Below are 12,712 nucleotides of genomic sequence, written 5' to 3'. Positions count from 1 at the left end.
AGTCTTTCCAACACTGAAAAAGCACAGAGGCCAACTTTGACATGAAAAGGTGTAAAAATCAAGTACAAGATATTTACAATAAGCAGACCTCAGTGCAAGAAAGAGTCTTTCCAACACGGAAAAAGCACAGAGGCCAACTTTGACATTAAAAGGTATAAAAACAAGTACAAGATATTTACAATAAGCAGACCTCAGTGCAAGAAAGAGTCTTTCTAACACTGATAAGCACAGAGGCCAACTTTGACATTAAAAGGTGTTCAAACAAGTACAAGATATTCACAATAAGCAGACCTCAGTGCAAGAAAGAGTCTTTCTAACACTGATAAGCACAGAGGCCAACTTTGACATTAAAAGGTGTTCAAACAAGTACAAGATATTTACAATAAGCAGCCCTCAGTGCAAGAAAGAGTCTTTCCAACACTGAAAAAGCACAGAGGCCAACTTTGACATTAAAAGGTGTAAAATCAAGTACAAGATATTTACAATAAGCAGCCCTCAGTGCAAGAAAGAGTCTTTCCAACACTGAAAAAGCACAGAGGCCAACTTTGACATTAAAAGGTGTAAAATCAAGTACAAGATATTTACAATAAGCAGCCCTCAGTGCAAGAAAGAGTCTTTCCAACACTGAAAAAGCACAGAGGCCAACTTTGACATGAAAAGGTGTTCAAACAAGTACAAGATATTTACAATAAGCAGACCTCAGTGCAAGAAAGAGTCTTTCCAACACTGATAAGCACAGAGGCCAACTTTGACATTAAAAGGTCTTCAAACAAGTACAAGATATTTACAATAAGCAGCCCCCAGTGCAAGAAAGAGTCTTTCCAACACTGATAAGCACAGAGGCCAACTTTGACATGAAAAGGTGTTCAAACAAGTACAAGATATTTACAATAAGCAGACCTCAGTGCAAGAAAGAGTCTTTTCAACACTGAAAAAGCACAGAGGCCAACTTTAACATTAAAAGGTCTTCAAACAAGTACAAGATATTTACAATAAGCAGCCCCCAGTGCAAGAAAGAGTCTTTTCAACACTGAAAAAGCACAGAGGCCAACTTTGACATGAAAAGGTGTAAAAATCAAGTACAAGATATTTACAATAAGCAGACCTCAGTGCAAGAAAGATTCTTTCCAACACGGAAAAAGCACAGAGGCCAACTTTGACATTAAAAGGTGTTCAAACAAGTACAAGATATTTACAATAAGCAGACCTCAGTGCAAGAAAGAGTCTTTCCAACACTGATAAGCACAGAGGCCAACTTTGACATGAAAAGGTGTAAAAACAAGTACAAGATATTTACAATAAGCAGACCTCAGTGCAAGAAAGAGTCTTTCCAACACTGAAAAAGCACAGAGGCCAACTTTGACATGAAAAGGTGTAAAAATCAAGTACAAGATATTTACAATAAGCAGACCTCAGTGCAAGAAAGAGTCTTTCCAACACGGAAAAAGCACAGAGGCCAACTTTGACATGAAAAGGTGTTCAAACAAGTACAAGATATTTACAATAAGCAGACCTCAGTGCAAGAAAGAGTCTTTCCAGCACTGATAAGCACAGAGGCCAACTTTGACATTAAAAGGTGTTCAAACAAGTACAAGATATTTACAATAAGCAGACCTCAGTGCAAGAAAGAGTCTTTCCAGCACTGATAAGCACAGAGGCCAACTTTGACATTAAAAGGTGTCCAAACAAGTACAAGATATTTACAATAAGCAGACCTCAGTGCAAAAACGTGTCTTTCCAACACTGACAAGAACAGAGGCCAACTTTGACATGAAAAGGTGTTCAAATAAGTACAAGATATTTACAATAAGCAGACCTCAGTGCAAGAAAGAGTCTTTCCAACACTGATAAGCACAGAGGCCAACTTTGACATTAAAAGTTGTTCAAATAAGTACAAGATATTTACAATAAGCAGACCTCAGTGCAAGAAAGAGTCTTTCCAACACTGATAAGCACAGAGGCCAACTTTGACATGAAAAGGTGTAAAAACAAGTACAAGATATTTACAATAAGCAGACTTCGGTGCAAGAAAGAGTCTTTCCAACACGGAAAAAGCACAGAGGCCAACTTTGACATTAAAAGGTGTTCAAACAAGTACAAGATATTTACAATAAGCAGACCTCAGTGCAAGAAAGAGTCTTTCCAACACTGACAAGCACAGAGGCCAACTTTGACATGAAAAGGTGTTCAAACAAGTACAAGATATTTACAATAAGCAGACCTCAGTGCAAGAAAGAGTCTTTCTAAAACTGCAGAAGCACAGAGGCCAACTTTGACATTAAAAGGTGTAAAATCAAGTACAAGATATTTACAATAAGCAGACCTCAGTGCAAGAAAGAGTCTTTCCAACAATGAAAAAGCACAGAGGCCAACTTTGACATTAAAAGGTGTTCAAACAAGTACAAGATATTTACAATAAGCAGACCTCAGTGCAAGAAAGAGTCTTTCCAACACTGATAAGCACAGAGGCCAACTTTGACATTAAAAGGTGTAAAAACAAGTACAAGATATTTACAATAAGCAGACCTCAGTGCAAGAAAGAGTCTTTCTAACACTGATAAGCACAGAGGCCAACTTTAACATTAAAAGGTGTTCAAACAAGTACAAGATATTTACAATAAGCAGCCCCCAGTGCAAGAAAGAGTCTTTTCAACACTGAAAAAGCACAGAGGCCAACTTTGACATGAAAAGGTCTTCAAACAAGTACAAGATATTTACAATAAGCAGCCCCCAGTGCAAGAAAGAGTCTTTCCAACACTGATAAGCACAGAGGCCAACTTTGACATGAAAAGGTGTAAAAATCAAGTACAAGATATTTACAATAAGCAGACCTCAGTGCAAGAAAGAGTCTTTCCAACACGGAAAAAGCACAGAGGCCAACTTTGACATTAAAAGGTATAAAAACAAGTACAAGATATTTACAATAAGCAGACCTCAGTGCAAGAAAGAGTCTTTCCAACACTGATAAGCACAGAGGCCAACTTTGACATGAAAAGGTGTAAAAACAAGTACAAGATATTTACAAAAAGCAGACCTCAGTGCAAGAAAGAGTCTTTCCAACACTGAAAAAGCACAGAGGCCAACTTTGACATTAAAAGGTGTAAAATCAAGTACAAGATATTCACAATAAGCAGACCTCAGTGCAAGAAAGAGTCTTTCCAACACTGAAAAAGCACAGAGGCCAACTTTGACATGAAAAGGTGTAAAAACAAGTACAAGATATTTACAATAAGCAGACCTCAGTGCAAGAAAGAGTCTTTCCAACACTGAAAAATCACAGAGGCCAACTTTGACATTAAAAGGTGTAAAAACAAGTACAAGATATTTACAATAAGCAGCCCCCAGTGCAAGAAAGAGTCTTTCCAACACTGATAAGCACAGAGGCCAACTTTGACATGAAAAGGTGTAAAAATCAAGTACAAGATATTTACAATAAGCAGACCTCAGTGCAAGAAAGAGTCTTTCCAACACGGAAAAAGCACAGAGGCCAACTTTGACATTAAAAGGTATAAAAACAAGTACAAGATATTTACAATAAGCAGACCTCAGTGCAAGAAAGAGTCTTTCCAACACTGATAAGCACAGAGGCCAACTTTGACATGAAAAGGTGTAAAAACAAGTACAAGATATTTACAAAAAGCAGACCTCAGTGCAAGAAAGAGTCTTTCCAACACTGAAAAAGCACAGAGGCCAACTTTGACATTAAAAGGTGTAAAATCAAGTACAAGATATTCACAATAAGCAGACCTCAGTGCAAGAAAGAGTCTTTCCAACACTGAAAAAGCACAGAGGCCAACTTTGACATGAAAAGGTGTAAAAACAAGTACAAGATATTTACAATAAGCAGACCTCAGTGCAAGAAAGAGTCTTTCCAACACTGAAAAAGCACAGAGGCCAACTTTGACATTAAAAGGTGTAAAAACAAGTACAAGATATTTACAATAAGCAGACCTCAGTGCAAGAAAGAGTCTTTCCAACACTGAAAAAGCACAGAGGCCAACTTTGACATTAAAAGGTGTAAAAACAAGTACAAGATATTTACAATAAGATGACCTAAGTGCAAGAAAGAGTCTTTCCAACACTGATAAGGTCAGAGGCCAACTTTGACATAAAAGGTGTAAAAACAAGTACAAGATATTTACAATAAGATGACCTAAGTGCAAGAAAGAGTCTTTCCAACACTGAAAAAGCACAGAGGCCAACTTTGACATGAAAAGGTGTAAAAACAAGTACAAGATATTTACAATAAGCAGACCTCAGTGCAAGAAAGAGTCTTTCCAACACTGAAAAAGCACAGAGGCCAACTTTGACATGAAAAGGTGTAAAAACAAGTACAAGATATTTACAATAAGCAGACCTCAGTGCAAGAAAGAGTCTTTCCAACACTGAAAAAGCACAGAGGCCAACTTTGACATGAAAAGGTGTAAAAACAAGTACAAGATATTTACAATAAGCAGACCTCAGTGCAAGAAAGAGTCTTTCCAACACTGAAAAAGCACAGAGGCCAACTTTGACATTAAAAGGTGTAAAAACAAGTACAAGATATTTACAATAAGATGACCTAAGTGCAAGAAAGAGTCTTTCCAACACTGACAAGCACAGAGGCCAACTTTGACATTAAAAGGTGTAAAATCAAGTACAAGATATTTACAATAAGCAGACCTCAGTGCAAGAAAGAGTCTTTCCAACACTGACAAGCACAGAGGCCAACTTTGACATTAAAAGGTGTAAAATCAAGTACAAGATATTCACAATAAGCAGACCTCAGTGCAAGAAAGAGTCTTTCCAACACTGATAAGCACAGAGGCCAACTTTGACATGAAAAGGTGTAAAAACAAGTACAAGATATTTACAAAAAGCAGACCTCAGTGCAAGAAAGAGTCTTTCCAACACTGAAAAAGCACAGAGGCCAACTTTGACATTAAAAGGTGTAAAATCAAGTACAAGATATTTACAATAAGCAGACCTCAGTGCAAGAAAGAGTCTTTCCAACACTGATAAGCACAGAGGCCAAATTTGACATGAAAAGGTGTTCAAACAAGTACAAGATATTTACAATAAGCAGACCTCAGTGCAAGAAAGAGTCTTTCCAACACTGATAAGCACAGAGGCCAACTTTAACATGAAAAGGTGTAAAATCAAGTACAAGATATTCACAATAAGCAGACCTCAGTGCAAGAAAGAGTCTTTCCAACACTGATAAGCACAGAGGCCAACTTTAACATGAAAAGGTGTAAAATCAAGTACAAGATATTTACAATAAGCAGACCTCAGTGCAAGAAAGAGTCTTTCCAACACTGAAAAAGCACAGAGGCCAACTTTGACATGAAAAGGTGTTCAAACAAGTACAAGATATTTACAATAAGCAGACCTCAGTGCAAGAAAGAGTCTTTCTAACACTGATAAGCACAGAGGCCAACTTTGACATGAAAAGGTGTTCAAACAAGTACAAGATATTTACAATAAGCAGACCTCAGTGCAAGAAAGAGTCTTTCCAACACTGATAAGCACTGAGGCCAACTTTGACATTAAAAGGTGTTCAAACAAGTACAAGATATTTACAATAAGCAGACCTCAGTGCAAGAAAGAGTCTTTCCAACACTGATAAGCACAGAGGCCAACTTTGACATTAAAAGGTGTAAAAAAAAGTACAAGATATTTACAATAAGCAGACCTCAGTGCAAGAAAGAGTCTTTCCAACACTGAAAAAGCACAGAGGCCAACTTTGACATTAAAAGGTGTTCAAACAAGTACAAGATATTTACAATAAGCAGACCTCATTGCAAGAAAGAGTCTTTCCAACACTGAAAAAGCAAAGAGGCCAACTTTGACATGAAAAGGTGTAAAAACAAGTACAAGATATTTACAAAAAGCAGACCTCAGTGCAAGAAAGAGTCTTTCTAACATTGATAAGCACAGAGGCCAACTTTGACATGAAAAGGTGTTCAAACAAGTACAAGATATTTACAATAAGCAGACCTCAGTGCAAGAAAGAGTCTTTCCAACACTGATAAGCACAGAGGCCAACTTTGACATGAAAAGGTGTTCAAACAAGTACAAGATATTTACAATAAGCAGACCTCAGTGCAAGAAAGAGTCTTTCCAACACGGAAAAAGCACAGAGGCCAACTTTGACATGAAAAGGTGTTCAAACAAGTACAAGATATTTACAATAAGCAGACCTCAGTGCAAGAAAGAGTCTTTCCAACACTGATAAGCACAGAGGCCAACTTTGACATGAAAAGGTGTTCAAACAAGTACAAGATATTTACAATAAGCAGACCTCAGTGCAAGAAAGAGTCTTTCTAACATTGATAAGCACAGAGGCCAACTTTGACATGAAAAGGTGTAAAAACAAGTACAAGATATTTACAATAAGCAGACCTCAGTGCAAGAAAGAGTCTTTCTAACACTGAAAAAGCACAGAGGCCAACTTTGACATTAAAAGCTCTTCAAACAAGTACAAGATATTTACAATAAGCAGACCTCAGTGCAAAAAAGAGTCTTTCCAACACTGAAAAAGCACAGAGGCCAATTTTGACATTAAAAGGTGTTCAAACAAGTACAATGTATTAACAATAAGCAGACCTCAGTGCAAGAAAGAGTCTTTCTAACACTGATAAGCACAGAGGCCAACTTTGACATTAAAAGGTGTTCAGACAAGTACAAGATATTTACAATAAGCAGACCTCAGTGCAAGAAAGAGTCTTTCCAACACTGATAAGCACAGAGGCCAACTTTGACATGAAAAGGTGTAAAAACAAGTACAAGATATTTACAATAAGCAGAGCTCAGTGCAAGAAAGAGTCTTTCCAACACGGAAAAAGCAAAGAGGCCAACTTTGACATTAAAAGGTGTTCAAACAAGTACAAGATATTTACAATAAGCAGATCTCAGTGAAAGAAAGAGTCTTTCCAACACTGAAAAAGCACAGAGGCCAACTTTGACATGAAAAGGTGTTCAAACAAGTACAAGATATTTACAATAAGCAGACCTCAGTGCAAGAAAGAGTCTTTTCAACACTGAAAAAGCACAGAGGCCAACTTTGACATTAAAAGGTGTAAAAACCAAGTACAAGATATTTACAATAAGCAGACCTCAGTGCAAGAAAGAGTCTTTCCAACACTGATAAGCACAGAGGCCAACTTTGACATTAAAAGGTGTTCAAACAAGTACAAGATATTTACAATAAGCAGACCTCAGTGCAAGAAAGAGTCTTTCCAACACTGAAAAGCACAGAGGCCAACTTTGACATTAAAAGGTGTTCAAACAAGTACAAGATATTTACAATAAGCAGACCTCAGTGCAAGAAAGAGTCTTTCCAACACTGATAAGCACAGAGGCCAACTTTGACATTAAAAGGTGTTCAAACAAGTACAAGATATTTACAATAAGCAGACCTCAGTGCAAGAAAGAGTCTTTCCAACACTGAAAAGCACAGAGGCCAACTTTGACATTAAAAGGTGTTCAAACAAGTACAAGATATTTACAATAAGCAGACCTCAGTGCAAGAAAGAGTCTTTCCAACACGGAAAAAGCAAAGAGGCCAACTTTAACATTAAAAGGTGTTCAAACAAGTACAATATATTAACAATAAGCAGACCTCAGTGCAAGAAAGAGTCTTTCCAACACTGATAAGCACAGAGGCCAACTTTGACATTAAAAGGTGTAAAAACAAGTACAAGATATTTACAATAAGCAGACCTCAGTGCAAGAAAGAGTCTTTCCAACACTGAAAAAGCAAAGAGGCCAACTTTAACATTAAAAGGTGTTCAAACAAGTACAAGATATTTACAATAAGCAGACCTCAGTGCAAGAAAGAGTCTTTCCAACACTGATAAGCACAGAGGCCAACTTTGACATGAAAAGGTGTAAAAACAAGTACAAGATATTTACAATAAGCAGACCTCAGTGCAAGAAAGAGTCTTTCTAACATTGATAAGCACAGAGGCCAACTTTGACATGAAAAGGTGTAAAAACAAGTACAAGATATTTACAATAAGCAGACCTCAGTGCAAGAAAGAGTCTTTCTAACATTGATAAGCACAGAGGCCAACTTTGACATGAAAAGGTGTAAAAACAAGTACAAGATATTTACAATAAGCAGACCTCAGTGCAAGAAAGAGTCTTTCTAACATTGATAAGCACAGAGGCCAACTTTGACATGAAAAGGTGTAAAAACAAGTACAAGATATTTACAATAAGCAGACCTCAGTGCAAGAAAGAGTCTTTCTAACATTGATAAGCACAGAGGCCAACTTTGACATGAAAAGGTGTAAAAACAAGTACAAGATATTTACAATAAGCAGACCTCAGTGCAAGAAAGAGTCTTTCTAACACTGAAAAAGCACAGAGGCCAACTTTGACATTAAAAGGTGTTCAAACAAGTACAAGATATTTACAATAAGCAGACCTCATTGCAAGAAAGAGTCTTTCCAACACTGAAAAAGCAAAGAGGCCAACTTTGACATGAAAAGGTGTAAAAACAAGTACAAGATATTTACAATAAGCAGACCTCAGTGCAAGAAAGAGTCTTTCTAACATTGATAAGCACAGAGGCCAACTTTGACATGAAAAGGTGTTCAAACAAGTACAAGATATTTACAATAAGCAGACCTCAGTGCAAGAAAGAGTCTTTCCAACACTGATAAGCACAGAGGCCAACTTTGACATGAAAAGGTGTTCAAACAAGTACAAGATATTTACAATAAGCAGACCTCAGTGCAAGAAAGAGTCTTTCCAACACGGAAAAAGCACAGAGGCCAACTTTGACATGAAAAGGTGTTCAAACAAGTACAAGATATTTACAATAAGCAGACCTCAGTGCAAGAAAGAGTCTTTCCAACACTGATAAGCACAGAGGCCAACTTTGACATGAAAAGGTGTTCAAACAAGTACAAGATATTTACAATAAGCAGACCTCAGTGCAAGAAAGAGTCTTTCCAACACTGATAAGCACAGAGGCCAACTTTGACATGAAAAGGTGTTCAAACAAGTACAAGATATTTACAATAAGCAGACCTCAGTGCAAGAAAGAGTCTTTCCAACACGGAAAAAGCACAGAGGCCAACTTTGACATGAAAAGGTGTTCAAACAAGTACAAGATATTTACAATAAGCAGACCTCAGTGCAAGAAAGAGTCTTTCCAACACGGAAAAAGCACAGAGGCCAACTTTGACATGAAAAGGTGTAAAAACAAGTACAAGATATTTACAATAAGCAGACCTCAGTGCAAGAAAGAGTCTTTCTAACATTGATAAGCACAGAGGCCAACTTTGACATTAAAAGGTGTAAAAATCAAGTACAAGATATTTACAATAAGCAGACCTCAGTGCAAGAAAGAGTCTTTCCAACACGGAAAAAGCAAAGAGGCCAACTTTAACATTAAAAGGTGTTCAAACAAGTACAAGATATTTACAATAAGCAGCCCTCAGTGCAAGAAAGAGTCTTTCCAACACTGATAAGCACAGAGGCCAACTTTGACATTAAAAGGTGTTCAAACAAGTACAAGATATTTACAATAAGCAGACCTCAGTGCAAGAAAGAGTCTTTCTAACACTGAAAAAGCACAGAGGCCAACTTTGACATTAAAAGGTGTTCAAACAAGTACAAGATATTTACAATAAGCAGACCTCAGTGCAAGAAAGAGTCTTTCCAACACGGAAAAAGCAAAGAGGCCAACTTTAACATTAAAAGGTCTTCAAACAAGTACAAGATATTTACAATAAGCAGCCCTCAGTGCAAGAAAGAGTCTTTCTAACACTGAAAAATGAAAGAGGCCAACTTTGACATGAAAAGGTGTAAAAACAAGTACAAGATATTTACAATAAGCAGACCTCAGTGCAAGAAAGAGCCTTTCCAACACTGATAAGCACAGAGGCCAACTTTGACATGAAAAGGTGTTCAAACAAGTACAAGATATTTACAATAAGCAGACCTCAGTGCAAGAAAGAGTCTTTCCAACACTGAAAAAGCACAGAGGCCAACTTTGACATTAAAAGGTGTTCAAACAAGTACAAGATATTTACAATAAGCAGACCTCAGTGCAAGAAAGAGTCTTTCCAACACTGATAAGCACAGAGGCCAACTTTGACATTAAAAGGTGTAAAAACAAGTACAAGATATTTACAATAAGCAGACCTCAGTGCAAGAAAGAGTCTTTCCAACACTGATAAGCACAGAGGCCAACTTTGACATGAAAAGGTGTAAAAACAAGTACAAGATATTTACAATAAGCAGACCTCAGTGCAAGAAAGAGTCTTTCTAACATTGATAAGCACAGAGGCCAACTTTGACATTAAAAGGTGTAAAAATCAAGTACAAGATATTTACAATAAGCAGACCTCAGTGCAAGAAAGAGTCTTTCCAACACGGAAAAAGCAAAGAGGCCAACTTTAACATTAAAAGGTGTTCAAACAAGTACAAGATATTTACAATAAGCAGCCCTCAGTGCAAGAAAGAGTCTTTCCAACACTGATAAGCACAGAGGCCAACTTTGACATTAAAAGGTGTTCAAACAAGTACAAGATATTTACAATAAGCAGACCTCAGTGCAAGAAAGAGTCTTTCTAACACTGAAAAAGCACAGAGGCCAACTTTGACATTAAAAGGTGTTCAAACAAGTACAAGATATTTACAATAAGCAGACCTCAGTGCAAGAAAGAGTCTTTCCAACACGGAAAAAGCAAAGAGGCCAACTTTAACATTAAAAGGTCTTCAAACAAGTACAAGATATTTACAATAAGCAGCCCTCAGTGCAAGAAAGAGTCTTTCTAACACTGAAAAAGCACAGAGGCCAACTTTGACATTAAAAGGTGTTCAAACAAGTACAAGATATTTACAATAAGCAGCCCTCAGTGCAAGAAAGAGTCTTTCTAACACTGCAAAAGCACAGAGGCCAACTTTGACATTAAAAGGTGTTCAAACAAGTACAAGATATTTACAATAAGCAGACCTCAGTGCAAGAAAGAGTCTTTCCAACACTGAAAAAGCACAGAGGCCAACTTTGACATTAAAAGGTGTTCAAACAAGTACAAGATATTTACAATAAGCAGCCCTCAGTGCAAGAAAGAGTCTTTCTAACACTGAAAAAGCACAGAGGCCAACTTTGACATTAAAAGGTGTTCAAACAAGTACAAGATATTTACAATAAGCAGCCCTCAGTGCAAGAAAGAGCCTTTCCAACACGGAAAAAGCAAAGAGGCCAACTTTAACATTAAAAGGTCTTCAAACAAGTACAAGATATTTACAATAAGCAGCCCTCAGTGCAAGAAAGAGTCTTTCTAACACTGAAAAAGCACAGAGGCCAACTTTGACATGAAAAGGTGTAAAAACAAGTACAAGATATTTACAATAAGCAGACCTCGGTGCAAGAAAGAGTCTTTCCAACACTGAAAAGCACAGAGGCCAACTTTGACATTAAAAGGTGTAAAAACAAGTACAAGATATTTACAAAAAGCAGACCTCAGTGCAAGAAAGAGCCTTTCCAACACTGATAAGCACAGAGGCCAACTTTGACATTAAAAGGTGTTCAAACAAGTACAAGATATTTACAATAAGCAGACCTCAGTGCAAGAAAGAGTCTTTCCAACACTGAAAAAGCACAGAGGCCAACTTTGACATGAAAAGGTGTAAATACAAGTACAAGATATTTACAATAAGCAGACCTCGGTGCAAGAAAGAGTCTTTCCAACACTGAAAAGCACAGAGGCCAACTTTGACATTAAAAGGTGTTCAAACAAGTACAAGATATTTACAATAAGCAGACCTCGGTGCAAGAAAGAGTCTTTCCAACACTGAAAAGCACAGAGGCCAACTTTGACATTAAAAGGTGTAAAAACAAGTACAAGATATTTACAATAAGCAGACCTCAGTGCAAGAAAGAGTCTTTCCAACACTGATAAGCACAGAGGCCAACTTTGACATTAAAAGGTGTAAAAACAAGTACAAGATATTTACAATAAGCAGACCTCAGTGCAAGAAAGAGTCTTTCTAACACTGATAAGCACAGAGGCCAACTTTGACATTAAAAGGTGTTCAAACAAGTACAAGATATTTACAATAAGCAGACCTCAGTGCAAGAAAGAGTCTTTCTAACACTGATAAGCACAGAGGCCAACTTTGACATTAAAAGGTGTTCAAACAAGTACAAGATATTTACAATAAGCAGACCTCAGTGCAAGAAAGAGTCTTTCCAACACTGACAAGCACAGAGGCCAACTTTGACATGAAAAGGTGTTCAAACAAGTACAAGATATTTACAATAAGCAGACCTCAGTGCAAGAAAGAGTCTTTCCAACACTGACAAGCACAGAGGCCAACTTTGACATGAAAAGGTGTTCAAACAAGTACAAGATATTTACAATAAGCAGACCTCAGTGCAAGAAAGAGTCTTTCCAACACTGACAAGCACAGAGGCCAACTTTGACATGAAAAGGTGTTCAAACAAGTACAAGATATTTACAATAAGCAGACCTCAGTGCAAGAAAGAGTCTTTCCAACACTGAAAAGCACAGAGGCCAACTTTGACATTAAAAGGTGTTCAAACAAGTACAAGATATTTACAATAAGCAGACCTCAGTGCAAGAAAGAGTCTTTCCAACACGGAAAAAGCACAGAGGCCAACTTTGACATTAAAAGGTATAAAAACAAGTACAATATATTAACAATAAGCAGACCTCAGTGCAAGAAAGAGTCTTTCTAACACTGATAA

This window comes from Copadichromis virginalis, linkage group LG16 (genome assembly GCF_057382275.1).
Source record: "Copadichromis virginalis isolate Kocher_CV1m ecotype Utaka linkage group LG16, C_Virginalis_male_GT1.1, whole genome shotgun sequence".
Lineage (NCBI taxonomy): Eukaryota > Metazoa > Chordata > Actinopteri > Cichliformes > Cichlidae > Copadichromis > Copadichromis virginalis.
This window is presented reverse-complemented; position numbering follows the sequence as displayed.